General features: G+C 36.8%; 1 protein-coding gene across 3 annotated transcripts in view; it reads right to left on the reverse strand.

Annotated features, from left to right (window-relative positions):
• Positions 1–10604, reverse strand: part of PRIM2 (DNA primase subunit 2) — a 343351-nt gene extending 332747 nt beyond the window's left edge. The window contains exons 1-2 of one of the 3 annotated variants that reach the window (XM_057493690.1): positions 9602–10604; positions 8897–9068 (exon numbers count right to left, since the gene is read on the reverse strand). The gene's annotated coding sequence lies outside the window, so the exon portion shown is untranslated. Of the gene's footprint in view, positions 1–8896; positions 9109–9280 lie in introns of all 3 variants that reach the window. The other 2 variants (XM_036916298.2, XM_036916299.2) reach the window with 2 other exon arrangements.
• Positions 10605–13767: the final 3163 nt, after the last annotated feature.

The following is a 13767-nucleotide window of genomic DNA, read 5'->3' on the forward strand; positions in this document are numbered from 1 at the left end:
AATAAAATAACCTCTAGTTGAGGTGGGAAAAATGGAGAAATGGACACATCATTTCCTAGAAGGACATTCTCCTTGCAAAACTGTACAACTTGAATTAAGCATGAGGAAACATAGGCAAGCCACAGAGCAACAGGCTAGTAGTACTCTTCAAGCACATGAGGACAAAGTATCAAGTACATGAGGACAAAGAAAGGCTTAGGAACTGTTTCACAGAAAGGAGAGTAAGGAAACGTGACAACTAAATGTAACGTGGGATCCTGGATGACAGAGCCATCAGTGGGACAATGTCTTTGGGTCAGCTGATGAAGGATGACAGGTAATTTTTAGTGCTATTTTGTATTTTTTAAACTTGAATTATTTCAAAGTGAAAAGTTTAAAAATTTCAACACTGGTTAGAAAAAGAAAAGAATATCACTTTGCAGACTGGTACTCTGCTGACAGAATAAGAACAAAGAGATGAGGAGCAGAAGTGCACGCCTGGCTTTTGTTTTCAGTTAGTGACATACTGTGGACGTCTCTCCCTTTCAATAAATGTGGTGCTACATCATCTTTAATGACTCGAGTGCACGACTATCACATAGTATTTTCAATGAATTTCCTATTAATGACACATTAAATCATGTCTAGATTTTCACTGTTATAAATTTTGCATTACAATGAATATCCTTGCATATATATCTTTGCATGATTATCTAATTATTTATTTGGACTGAAATTGATTGAATCAAAGAATATGTGTTTGACATCTTGATTTTTTGCCAAATTTTCTTCCTGAAAGTTTAAGCTTATTAAAAATTACTAATTTGTTGTATTTATAGAATATATGAATACTTATAATTTATTTGTACTCAATATTTTGTGTTGTTTTTGTGGTTAAAATTGTTTTACATATGAAAAAGTAAGACTGGATGGGTTAGAGTCACAGAGACTTTACTCTCTCTACTTTGGTATCATTTTAACTAGACACAACAAAGTTTATACATGTATTACTTGGGCAGTTAAAAACAAAAACTGTTTAAAACCAGAGTGTACCTCTACATCTCCAGCTTTTAACAGAACACATTTTAACAGCTTGATAAATAGGTTTCTCATCTGGGTGGTATCCAAGCATATCTGCCAAAAGTTAAACTCAAAGACTAAATTTGGCAATATTTGCAGTTAAGTGCAGCTGGTTTATCTTACCTGACATCCACACATTTAAGGAAAATAAATTTTCCGTAGACTTTGTATTGCCTACTAGCTGAAATAGTCTCCCAAGTAGAACTTTTACTTTTGGATTCAACTCTCTTTATCTTCAGGCTTTTCTTCCTTCAGAGAAAGTTTGCCCTGTGATCCTTTTATCTTCGTGAAACAAACTACCATAGTTGTGTTTAAGCAGAGTCACTCATGGGGAGAATGACTGTATCATTTGGTGTCTGAATAAATACACTTCTGAGGGTGAGAGGGGGTGCTATAAGAATTGTGCTAGGATAACAAGGGTAAATCAGAGCCATTTTATGCAAAATAGATTGAATAAGCACCCTATTTATATGTTTTTTTCAACTACTATGATTTTAGGAATTCGTTTAAAAAAAATTTTTTTAATTCAGTATTTATTAAACAATAACTAGGTGCTGTAGGAGTCAGAAATAATAAATGACCCATGATTGGGGCCCTCAAGGAGGTTACCAGACACTCGGGAAGGCAGGACCATTGGCAACAAAAGAATATGGGAAGTGTCAGAAAAGCCAACCATAACAAATCATACCAGATATTGCTTTGTGGGTGTCTTACAAGTATTTCATATATTTAATCTAGTTTTACTCATAATACTCAAGAAAAATTAAGTATTGTTATCTGTACTTTAGACTTGAGGTCAAAAAATAGTTACAGGGCTCTCCCAAAATCACAAAGGTGGTAAAAGACTGAGATTAAACCAAAAACTCTAACAAAACCCTATGTTAATCATCAGTATCTGTACCTGTATATGTGGTATACTATAAGGAGAAACACTTCTTTGGTTATAGGAGGTATTAAATATTAACTTAATATTTTAAACTATAACTAGTGTAGGAACATAGCACAGATACAGATTAGGAGGTCAGACTGGGGAAGTGAAGGACAATGCCAAGTCAGAAGTACAAGTCAGGTGAGAGGTTAGCAAGGAGGCATTATGTATGTTATATGTCCATTATGTAGTTATATGTCCAATCCACAAATTACCAGGCTCTGGAGGAGAGAAGAGGCACTTTCAACAGACACAACAACATGGGCAAAGACATGGTCAGATCATCAATCATTCAGTATGAGTTACACTCACAGCACATATAGGAACATGCCGTAAAGGAGAAATCAGATCCCAAGATCCATATGTAAAGAAGTGTGTTGAGGCTATTAAATAAGAATCAACATTGAGGCAGGCTTGAATCACAGCACTGCCAAGAAGGGAAGAAAGAAAGAAACCAAAACAAGTATTTAGTGATGATAAGAAAAAAAGGGTGAGAGCGTTGGGAAAGAGACCTCCAAAGATTTCTTCCTGCAAGAGTGTTGGTAAGTGGCAGAAATGTGGATGTGCAGTGGGAAAGCCAACTTATAATTCAAGTAAAGGAAGTGCATCAGTTGCTTAAGCTACCATAAGGGTACCACAGACTGGGTGGCTTAAACAACAGATACTTATTTTCTCACGGTTCTGCAGGCAGGAAGTCCAAAATCAAGGTTTCAGCTCGGTGGGTTTCTTCTGAGGTCTCTCTCCCTGGCTTGCGGATATAATAAATGTAAGCGGCAAAAAAAAATTTTAGCACATTAATAGCAAGGTCCTGAGCTGAGCACTGTGCAGTATGTAAAAATGAAGATACAGTCTTACTCTCAGTAAATATATCAGGTAACAAACACACGCATCCACACAAATAGCATAACATAAAAATGGCCCTAAGAGAGGACAAATAGGTGTTAAGAATGTTTTTAAAAGGAAGAAATCACATCAGAAGGTGAAAAGGAACAAGCAGAAGGTTTAGGCCTAAGGCTTGGAGATACTTTGTTTCTCTCATTAGTGGTGACTTCTGCCAGTACTTAAATTTCCTTGGATGATCTGTAAGGAACCAAGTGATTTCACCCAGTACTTCAGAACCAATCATAAATCATTTAGCACTGGCTTTGAGCAATGCCAGTAAATGCTGGATCAGACTCAGGGTTTAAACTGGCCAAGATCATACAGAAACTCAGTTTTATTACCGTTTTGAAATATAAGGAGAAACACCTGCAGATCACTTTTAAATATCTTCGTGAGGATTCATCTGCAAGCAGTGCTCCCATCTGCTCCCACGTACAAGCCGAGCTGTAGGGCCCTGAAAGTCCCATCTGCCCACCTCCCTGCCCAGCACACAGCTTTTGCCCAGAATTCCCACTCCTCCGAGGTCATGCGCTGTGACTCCAGGAGACCCCTGTTCAAGTGAAATTGTGCTTCAGGCTGGGAATGTCACTGATTAACAGCACGATGGGACAGTTTTCCAGTTTAGTTAGTGGTCACTTTAGAAAACTTGGTGGAAATATGATAGAGGTGAGTCCATTTTGACAAGAGAGACAAAGATAGAAAGGAAACTGCTCACACTAGGGAAAACTGGGTGAAGGATGGACAGGACCTCTTGCACTGTCTTTGGGACTCTCCTGTAAATCTAAAATAATTTCAAATTTTATTAATAAAAAGAATATAAAATAGGCAAATGTCCAGGAAATAATGTTCATAAAAAGAATAAACTATAATTTTATATATAAAATAATCACAGATATGTAAGAAGTTATATACCAAATATGCCAAAATATTAGCAATAGTTAAACCTCTGTGTGGCAAAATTAAAGTTGATTATATATTTTCCCTTTACAACTTTTTTATAACCTCTCAATTTTCTTCAGTGAGAATTTTTAAATTTTTTTAAATGTTAGAGAAAATTCAAAGATTAAAGAAACAAAGCTCCTTTAAAATGTTACTTAAGATCCTTCAGTATGTCTGTGGAGTACTGAGGAGGCTGGCCAGACTTCTTGGCATGACGCATGAGGAGCCCCATGATACCTGGCTTGGCCTCTCTCTTCAGCCTCATCTCCTGCTCTCTTTCCTTCTAGGCATCCTGAACCGCTTCCTGGTCCTCAAGTACCTCATGCATGTAGGATGCCCTCAGTGTCGAAAGCCCTTTCCCCAAGTCTGCCCCTGGTTAAGGACTGCTCCCTGGGGATCCCCCTCAGGCCTTCCCTAACATCCACTCAAGTCATCCCGCCATAGTACCACACCTGGTCTGCTTGCAGCATTTACCATACACTGGTCTGCTTCACCCACTTGTCTGTGAGCTTCTTGAGGACAGGAGTTCTGTTTATTTTCCTCTTTGGAGCCTGGCATGGTGCTGGCATGTAGTAGGGCCTCAAACATTTTTTGAATGACACTAATTTCATTCACTATATTCATTATCTCCCCTCTAGCCCATCCCACCCCACCTTCCTCTAAGTCCCTATATGCAGAGAGAAACTTGCCTCAACCTAATCATATAGTTCTCCAGAAAGGAAGTGACTGCATTCTGCTTGGGGTAGATTGATCCAGCAGTCATGAATTCCTGGAATTTCTCCCAAGGGCACTGCAGTTACCCACAAAAGGTTCTGTGTTCAATATGCTGAGATAAACTTCTTTGGTGGTTCTCCAAGCTATTTCCCTACAGCTTAAAAGCAAACTAAGCCACCTGGGAACTGAAAAAGGATGAAGCAGGAATTTCCTTTTCTTCTCAGACTGAGGGAATGCAGTTTTCAAAGTTAAAAAAGAAAAGAGAGAGAGACCAGTAAAGTAAGCAGTAAGATTTTCCAGCTCTAATGTGCAATTTTCCCCATATAAAACCTTTACAAGCTCAAGTCCCTCTTAAGACAGGCCTTGGAAATATGATCTTAAACCATTTGGAAAGCCATACCTCTAGTACCATGCCTTCACTGAGTTAGCTTTAGGTTTCAAAGACCATAATTTCACTCCTTTGGGTAACAGAACAAACACTGCAGGCAATCACAACCTCTCTTTAATAGATGCTTCAGGCCATGCCCCAGTGCCTGGCACACTCCTACCAAGTTGTAAGCACAAAAACAAAAATCACTTAATGAATACAAACAGTCTTTTTTTTCTTATTTGCTTCATTGTATCAATACAATTATCACTCAGGGGTGAAAGGGGATGGGGAAGATTCCACCACACAGGGCCAGAGCAATGTTGATGGAAGAGGTCTCCTGGTCTGTAGCTTGGTTCCTAACTAGCCCCCTTTAATTCAAGTGCCAGACACCCCTTCCCATCTCCATCATGGAATGGAGCCACTCTTCCCTCCTCTTTTCCCTACAATACTCTTCAAACCTTGGAAAATATGAAGAAAATTAAAAAAATAAGAACACAGACACATCATGTCCATATTTTGTATTATATTGCATTTCTCAGAATGTCACAGATATTTGTGTTGTTTTCATTTTCAACAAGACCTTTTGGGACATAGCTCTTGTCAAAACATTAAAGTTACAAACCAGATTATAAGGAATTTACCTATAAACTATCTTTTGATATAGTAGCTTATTATTTAAAATAATAAAAATGTATTGAGGCAGGGGAGTACATTTCACATGAGACACTAGGGCTAGGAGAGCAGACACAAGGGGAAGGGTGAAGATTTGGGGTAACAGACTCTTCCCAGTGCTGTGGAGCACACAGCCAACCTCAGCTACGTGCTTCACAGGCAGAATCTTTCATTCATGCTAATGAACTGACACTGACTGAATTCCCATCATGTTCTCCAAGATCATCAGCTATATTTTCAAGCAGAAGCAGACTCCCAGCACTCCCCTGGGTCCCCAAGTTACCATGTGCATTCCTCCAACACCGTGACCTACAAATATCTAAGTGCATATATAGCTCTCCACAGTGGGCTGGGAGCTCGTTGAAGGCAAGGAGCCATTCCATATTCCCAGCATCCAGCTACGTTGGCCATCTATGAAGTGCTCAATACACATGTATAGAGTGAATAAATCTCTCCTTCCTTAGGTACCGAGCTGGGAAGTTCACATGCAAACAAGGTTGGATACAGAAAGGATTTACCTGCTAGACACTTTGACTCCTGAGGGCAGATTTTTGGCTGTTTTGTCCACTGGTATGTCCTAGAGTAGTGCAGAGCACATATGGTTAACAGATATATGTGAATGAATGAATGACTGGATCTGCTCCATTTGAAAGAGGGCCTTCCTATCCTTTCTATTCCACCTGATTTCCCTAGAGGTTACACACTCTGAGCTCAGACTCCTCCTCTCGGTGTTCCTTCTTTCTGTAATGAGTATCTGTGATGGTGACTTTTTGCCTAAAACCACATGCCGCCTGGAACCCACCAGCTCGCTACTTCCCATCCAAGCGTTTTCTTCCTCTTCCTCTCCCTCTCCTGTTCTTCTTTTATTTGAGACATGCAAAGAAGTATACATTATATTGTAATAATCATGTCTTCACCCACCACTGAGCTCACAAATGAAGATATTACAGTTATAATTGAAGCCCCTGTACGTCTCCCTACACATGCATTTCCCTCCCTAAAAGTAACTTCCCTTTATTTTTTACTACATATATGTATGTATATACAGTATTGTTTCACCATTTTTAACTTTTTATTCATTATGTAACATTCAAGTATACTACTGCTACTTGCTTGTACTCATGTGGAAACATGAGCTCTAGTTCCTTCTTTGTCACAGCTGTATTTATGATATGCCACTGTACAAATATAGCACAGCTGATGCATTCATTTTGCAACTAATTGATCTATGGGGGGTTTTCAACTTGTACTATTATGAACACTATTGCTATGGACATTTTTGTTACTTTTAAGGGGGGCTCCCGTTGGCCCCTGTGAGAACGCCCAGTTTGCTTCTTCATGAGGAATCCAACAGAACCAGCACCCTCAGACCCAGGAATGCAGTTGCTCAGGAGAGAGAGCTGTGTTAGGCTGGCAGTGAAAGCAAGGATGAATACTTTCAGGTTACCATCCTTCCAGAACCTTCAGCCCACTGTCCAAACCTTAACTTTGTAATAGCACCAAACTGCCCTGTTATGAGATGTTTCTCTAGCAGCCTTGCAGTCCAAGTGTAGGAGAAAGCAGTATTTGGATTGATGCAGGACTGGGTATGGGGAGAAATTATTGCAAGATTGTGCCTGAGATAATATGAAACCATCTACTTTCAACTCTAGGCTTGCTTTCTCACCGACTGACACTTCATTCTGCTTGCTTCTTTCTCCCCTTTTCCCCTGACTGCTTATTTTTGGCAGAATTATTGATTCACATCTTACCATTTAGGAGATGACATTGAAAGTCTACATATAAATGTGGAAAAACAACTTCTTAACAGTGTTGATAGTCAAAAGATACATAATAATATAAATGAAAACCCTCATAAATGCCCCATAACCTAGTGTGTTAGAATTCTTCTTAAAATGTAATAGAAAAAGTATTGAATGAAATCCGCTTTCTGCCAAAAATGTTAACCTTTTACTCTGAGGCAGCACTTTTCACCTTTTATGCATAGACATTTTGATAACACATGATTTTTGTAAAAACCCTGATAACTCAGTATATGAAATCTCCCTGAATTGAGGCTCAAATTGTAGAATATGTTCTGCCTTTTGATTCTAACATTTTATATCCTATATCCTAGAGGTGACAGAATTCTATAGGGTAATTTGAGCACCACCTAGCGGGCATCTGGCTAAATTCCTGATTTGAAGCAAACAGTAATAGTTTAAAATGAAAGAGAATGTGAGCCAGCAGATGCCTCCCCTCCCTACCGCTGGAGACTAAGATAAATGCATAATTTGTAGAACGTTCTAGACACACCCACCTTTAACAATATTCGTAGGGCTCTTCTAAATCTCACTTAAACCACAAAGCCAGAAACAAGAGCTATTATTCTCTTAAAGCCCAACCAACACTGAGTAATTTAAAACGAGTGTGCTCCTGCTCCCACAGGCTCAACTCCTGTTGCTCAACGACCTCGCTTTCCCAACAGACTTCATTTTGCTTGCCTCTACATCATTTCTGCAACACACTTAAGTGCAATCTGTTCTCCGATTTTCAATATCTAGACTTCATTTGTTTCCATTAACCTTTATTTAGCCTTTCACTTATAACTTTTTTCTTGATTATTTTTAATCACCTCTGGTTTCCTAATCTATTATTGATTCAAACAGCATATTCCAGTTTAGCTAAAGAGAGACACGAATAATAAATGCTTTAACAATGAACAAGCTGTTTTTATTAGTATCAAATCAAAGGCAATTCAAAAACAATGTCCACCAAAATAAACAGGAACTTAAATTCTTAATTTAAGAAATAAACAATTCTTAAAGAAAGTATTGAGGTCTTAGCATATATCAAAAGTTCAAAAATAACAAGTAAAACCAATGACTCACTGAAGTAGTAATTTCTAAGTTTACTGTGAACACACCAGAAAGGAAGACAGGTTGCACACCAGGAACACTCAACCCAAAAATGGAATGAGGCTCAAGGGTATGTTTTCATAAAACAGCTTATATAGTGAGAAAGCAGTGATGGTTTATTCTTCACAGTGAATGGTTATAATATTGGAATTTTCTTAATAGGTAATTGGTTAGTGGGTACCTCATAACAACCTTGGGAAACAGTTTAAGTTTGGCTTTACGATATCCAGAGGCACAATCAAGAAATGATCCACGGCAAGTAACCGTTGCAAAATAAACTAAATTAAGCTTTGTGTGACTAAACTGGTTTTGATCTGCTCAGGGAATTTTCAAGGCTGGTCTCCATTTGGTTTTGATTTTAATAATTCGCATCTTTTGGTCATTCTCTCAGCAGTCTGACAGTATGAGCAACAGGATAACATTATTCTCACTTACCCCATTGAAGTAGTCAAGCTGAAGAATCCAAATTCGCTGTTTCCATTAGCTGAGTTGTCAGACCAGTAGTCACCGTTTTCATCAGTTACGTGGTATTGTTGATTTCATCCAGTTCTCTGATCCTGATGGATACCATCAGCATGTGAGTGGCTACCGACAGGCACTTAAAACCCTCAAGAGTATACAAAGCACCAGAGAGGTTAGTATGGTAGCTGTAAGGAGAAAAAATAGAAGGCTTACAAAATTTCCCAGAGCAGAGATTCCAAGGAGTCAAGATTTAATCAACTAAATAAATGGGTCTATAATTGAAAATTTTTTAAGTTTTTACAAGTTATTTACACTGGCACATATGACATACTAGCAAACATGTATCCTGATGATTACCTAGGACAGGATGAATATGAGAATGTTTCATCTCAGGAGGTGGTGGTATAGGTGAGCTTCTACCTAAATTAAGCCTCTACATGATGAAAGCAATAAGTAACTTAAGGAAAGGCATTTTTGTGGACACAAAAGAAAAACAGAGGTTAATAGTTTGAGCACATTGGAAATTCAGTTCCTGAGTTTGAAGAGCAGCTAGTTAATATTTCTCAGTTTTGTGTTCTAAGCATCTTCAGATGGAGTGAGGGCAAGCAGGGTCCATCTAACAGATTTTCCTGGTTGCAGCGTGAATGTCTCTGGTGATCTTTATGGGCTACTACATACCAACAGGCATGAAGACTGTCCACACATGAGCTGTTGCAGGGATCTCTCTGAAGTTCATATCAAGTTGTCCAGCTTTAGCTTGCCTGGCTTCCAGAAAAGGACAATTTTAGTTGCAGAGTGATTCCAAATCAAAAGAGTGAAAGGAAATTGAAATGTTAGTGTGGAGAGTTCTAGCCAAATATGGGAGGAAACTCGAACAATTCAGGATCTAGTCTAGTTTACAGGAAGAAAACAAAATATAAAATACAATTAGTAGCACTAGCATCTGATATTCACAAAGATGTATTACTGAAACGATCTTTCTCTCTATAATCACCCCATTTCTATCAAAAATAACCACAGTAAGACTAGTGATTGACAATATTTTTATATGAACTAGTGATTGACCATATTTTTCAATCTTTTAGATTTGCTTTGCTTGAACTTTTCATAAGGAATCTCAGATTGGACTTCCAAAAGCCTCATGGGGCTAGGAAGTTAGGCCAAGGACTCATTCAATTGTGTCCTGTTACAAGGATAACTGATTCTTACTGAAGTTACGCAAACACATACATTGTCATGAAAAATAAGAATATCTAATAAGAGCTTCTGAATTCTGGAGGGATCAGGTAGTGAGAAAAAGATAAATGGTTCAATCTTTATTGCAAATATATACTTTATAAAATTGCTGTAAGCTACAGATAGCTAAAAAGAGGAGAAATAGGGGCCCTTTAAATTTGACAACAAAACATTGAAGAACTAGCAATGTTTTAACTGAAGTCATAAAAAGTATAATTACCTTCATCAATCTAGTCAGTCTTACATAATTAATTATTATTTTCCCTGATCTTGGGTTAGCAGCTTTACAAATCAATCAGTTTTCCATTAAAGTTTTAGAAATTCTTATCAATTCAATGTTATGATAGTAAAGTTATCAGAAACATGCATATTAGAGTATTTGTCAGCTTCTTTTCCATGAATCTCCTTGGAGATGACGAATTTTTCAGGAACACTTTTGCAAAAGCAGCAGAGTAAAAAAATAGCCATCTGTAAATGACAAAAGACTTAAAAGAGCCACGTTTAAAGATGTGGTAAGAGTTTACATGCACAACAACAAAAAGAAATGGTGCAGTTGACTTACTTATTCATTCAACCAAAGTGGCAATTAAAATATTTCAAAGGCAAATACAGAAAGTTACATAGTTATAAAAAAAAACACCTTAACTCTTTAGTATTGAAAAGACTCATGCTTTTTTAGAAGTAATCAAAGGCCTGATAAGAAAACACAGGAAATTATTTTCATAAGACACACAATTTTTGTTTCTTAAGCAAATTATTTTAAAGGAAAGAAACTTTCTTTACACTTTATTAGGAGCAGACCACTAATCTAAAAAAAAAAAAATGTCCTTTTAACAGAGAGAAAACCAAATGCTAAATTTGCACTGGTGTACTTTTGACATTTAAATTCTTCTTTTCTTTTTAACTTAAATCCATTCCAACCTTAGCTTAACCACATATAAAATTACTTTACCAAGACTTGTTTTCCAGAAACTTTCCTAACTTTCTATACCCATTTAGGTTTTGTCCTATCTTTCTCCTTTCTTATTCTGGAACAATCATTTTGCTTTAGGACAAAATTACTTTCTTTTTTTTCCTCTTACCAAAAAAAAAAAGATACATGTCCTTCATATTTTTCCTTACCCAAAAAACACATTTTTTCTTTAGCTACTTTTCATATAAGATCATTTTCTTTCACCCTGATTATTTCAGTAGTTCTAATTCCATATATTAATTATAATTCTTAGGCCCCTTAGAATCCTCAGTGAAAACTAAGAAGTAAGCAATTGTGGACTGCTATATTTATAAGTACATTTCATAATTTCTAGAAGCATATTCTTCCTCATTGTCAATTTTTCAGTGTGCTACAAAATCTTACTAGGCCCAAATACTTTTTGTCTCTATAAAAAATTAAAAAGCAAAAAAATCAAATAGCATTTAATGTTTGAAAATGATTTAAATATTCAATAAATGTGCATTATTTAGTCTGATTTAGTATAACCTTTTAACATATATACATTTATTTAAATTACTTGTTTTTAACAATTATGTTTAGATTAGACATCAAACAGCTAGCCATCGTTTTAAGTTATTTTTCTTATGAACATATTTTGAAGACATACCTGCTTTTATTAAACTAACAAACATGAATAGTTTATCAAAGATTATACTGTATCATGTGAACTTGAAAAACATTTGGGTTAGTTGCTGTATTTATGAGACTATAATTGCTTTATACAAATGGTTAGTTTTCTTTAATCCTATTAAAGAGAGCACTTTACAAATTAATTTTGGCAATATCCAGAGGTGGAAAAATATCATATAGCTATAACATATATACATAAACATACAGACAACACAAACAGAGATCTAATAGCTTTTGTTTTAAAAATTTTAGCCATATCTCAGGTAAAAAACTCAAAATAATAGTTGGATCCAAACTATGTTTTTGGCAGATGAACTAAGTTAAGGTTACCTGCTCAAATGACCAAAGAGTTTTACTAAAGATTTTTTATTTGCATGCTATAAGGAACCTTTAAGAGCTGCTTTTAATGTTATTTCATCTTTTAAAAGCTTCTTTATACCAATCAAAGAATATATTTCACTGTCTCCAAGTTTGGAATCCTCTCTTTTAAGGGTGCCCCTAAGATGGACTTATCTAATTTATAGTTTTCCCAAAGTGGCCACTACCAGTCCAAAAGTTCGCCATTTTCCAAAAGGCACAAGATGCTGGTCCATCATGGACATACATGGACAGTTTTTGAAGTAAGTGGAGAGAATTTTAGAACAGGTGGACTCTATCTTTGCCTTTAGATTCCCTAAGGTAACTGAACTATTAGAGGCCCTGTTTCCCAACAGCTGTTCCAAAAACACAATTACACATTTTTCCCTCTTTCGAACAGAATAGGGTGACTTACAAATACAATACAGAATGCCCAATAAAATCAGAGAGCTCAAAGTGCAGAGGGCAGAGCTTGGATACAAGAGAGACTTACATCCAAACTTCAGGGTTCATGAGAAAAGAGTGAGCTCTATGGGTACTAGCACTGTTTGATCATCAGCCTCAGAGTCATGGGGTAGACTGGTCGTTTTTGGATCCCACTTCTGACACCATTATATGCTAAAAGTTCAACATTGACAAAACCAAAGGATCATTGAAGCAGTAATTAGTAAAAGTTTATTATGCACACTTCAAAAAGACAGTTTGGAAACCAGGCACACTCAAACCAAAACACAGAATGAGGCTCAGGGACATGTTGTCATAAAGCATCTTATAATGAGAAAGAACTGGCTGTTCTTCAGACAGATTGTTTATAATATTGGAATTTTCTGAATGGGAATTAGTCAATGGTTACCTCATATCAATCTTGGAAAACAGTTTAAGTTTTGCTTATGATTTCCAGATGCATAAGCAAGAAATGACCCAGGTCATATTAGTCTTGCAAAACAAGCTAAATTAAGCTTTGTTTGTATGACTAAACTAGTTTTGTCTGTTCAGGGAATTTTCAAGGCTGGTCTTCCTTTCTTTTTTGTATTGTAACACAAACGGCACCTATTTCACAGCATTTTGGAGTTATTAATGGCAGAAACCTTGAAAGTCATGTGGTTCTTTACCACAGTACTGGAATCCCTCCTAAATTTCCAAGTAGTGACCAGTCTCTGCTTGAACACTTCCTAGGAGAGAGAACAAGTTTAGTCTGAAATGAAGAAAAGAGAATGGGCTCCAACATCGAATAAATCCATGTTCTAATCTTCACACTTGCAGTTACTAACTTTGTGACCATGGGTGAATAACAAAAACCCATGAAACTTCTATCTTCTCATCTATAAAATAGTTTGGTTGGGAGTTGAGGGAAAAAGTAAACATCCCAATACACATGACTATTACCAGAATTAAATGAAACAATGTACTGCCTTTCAAAAGCAGTTCGTTTCACCTTGAGACAGCTCTGATAGAAACTTTTATATGCCTCCCTGTGTTTTCCACTGATTGACACTGCTTTTACCTGAATTCCTCTTTTTTAGTTTTCCAAGTATACAAACACCATAAACCTCCAACCTCTGACATCGCACCCTCTGAACCCATCGCTTAACTCAATTCTTCCTTTCTCCAGAGTAGATCTTAACAT

Source organism: Manis pentadactyla, chromosome 16 (genome assembly GCF_030020395.1).
Source record: "Manis pentadactyla isolate mManPen7 chromosome 16, mManPen7.hap1, whole genome shotgun sequence".
In the NCBI taxonomy this organism is placed as follows: domain Eukaryota; kingdom Metazoa; phylum Chordata; class Mammalia; order Pholidota; family Manidae; genus Manis; species Manis pentadactyla.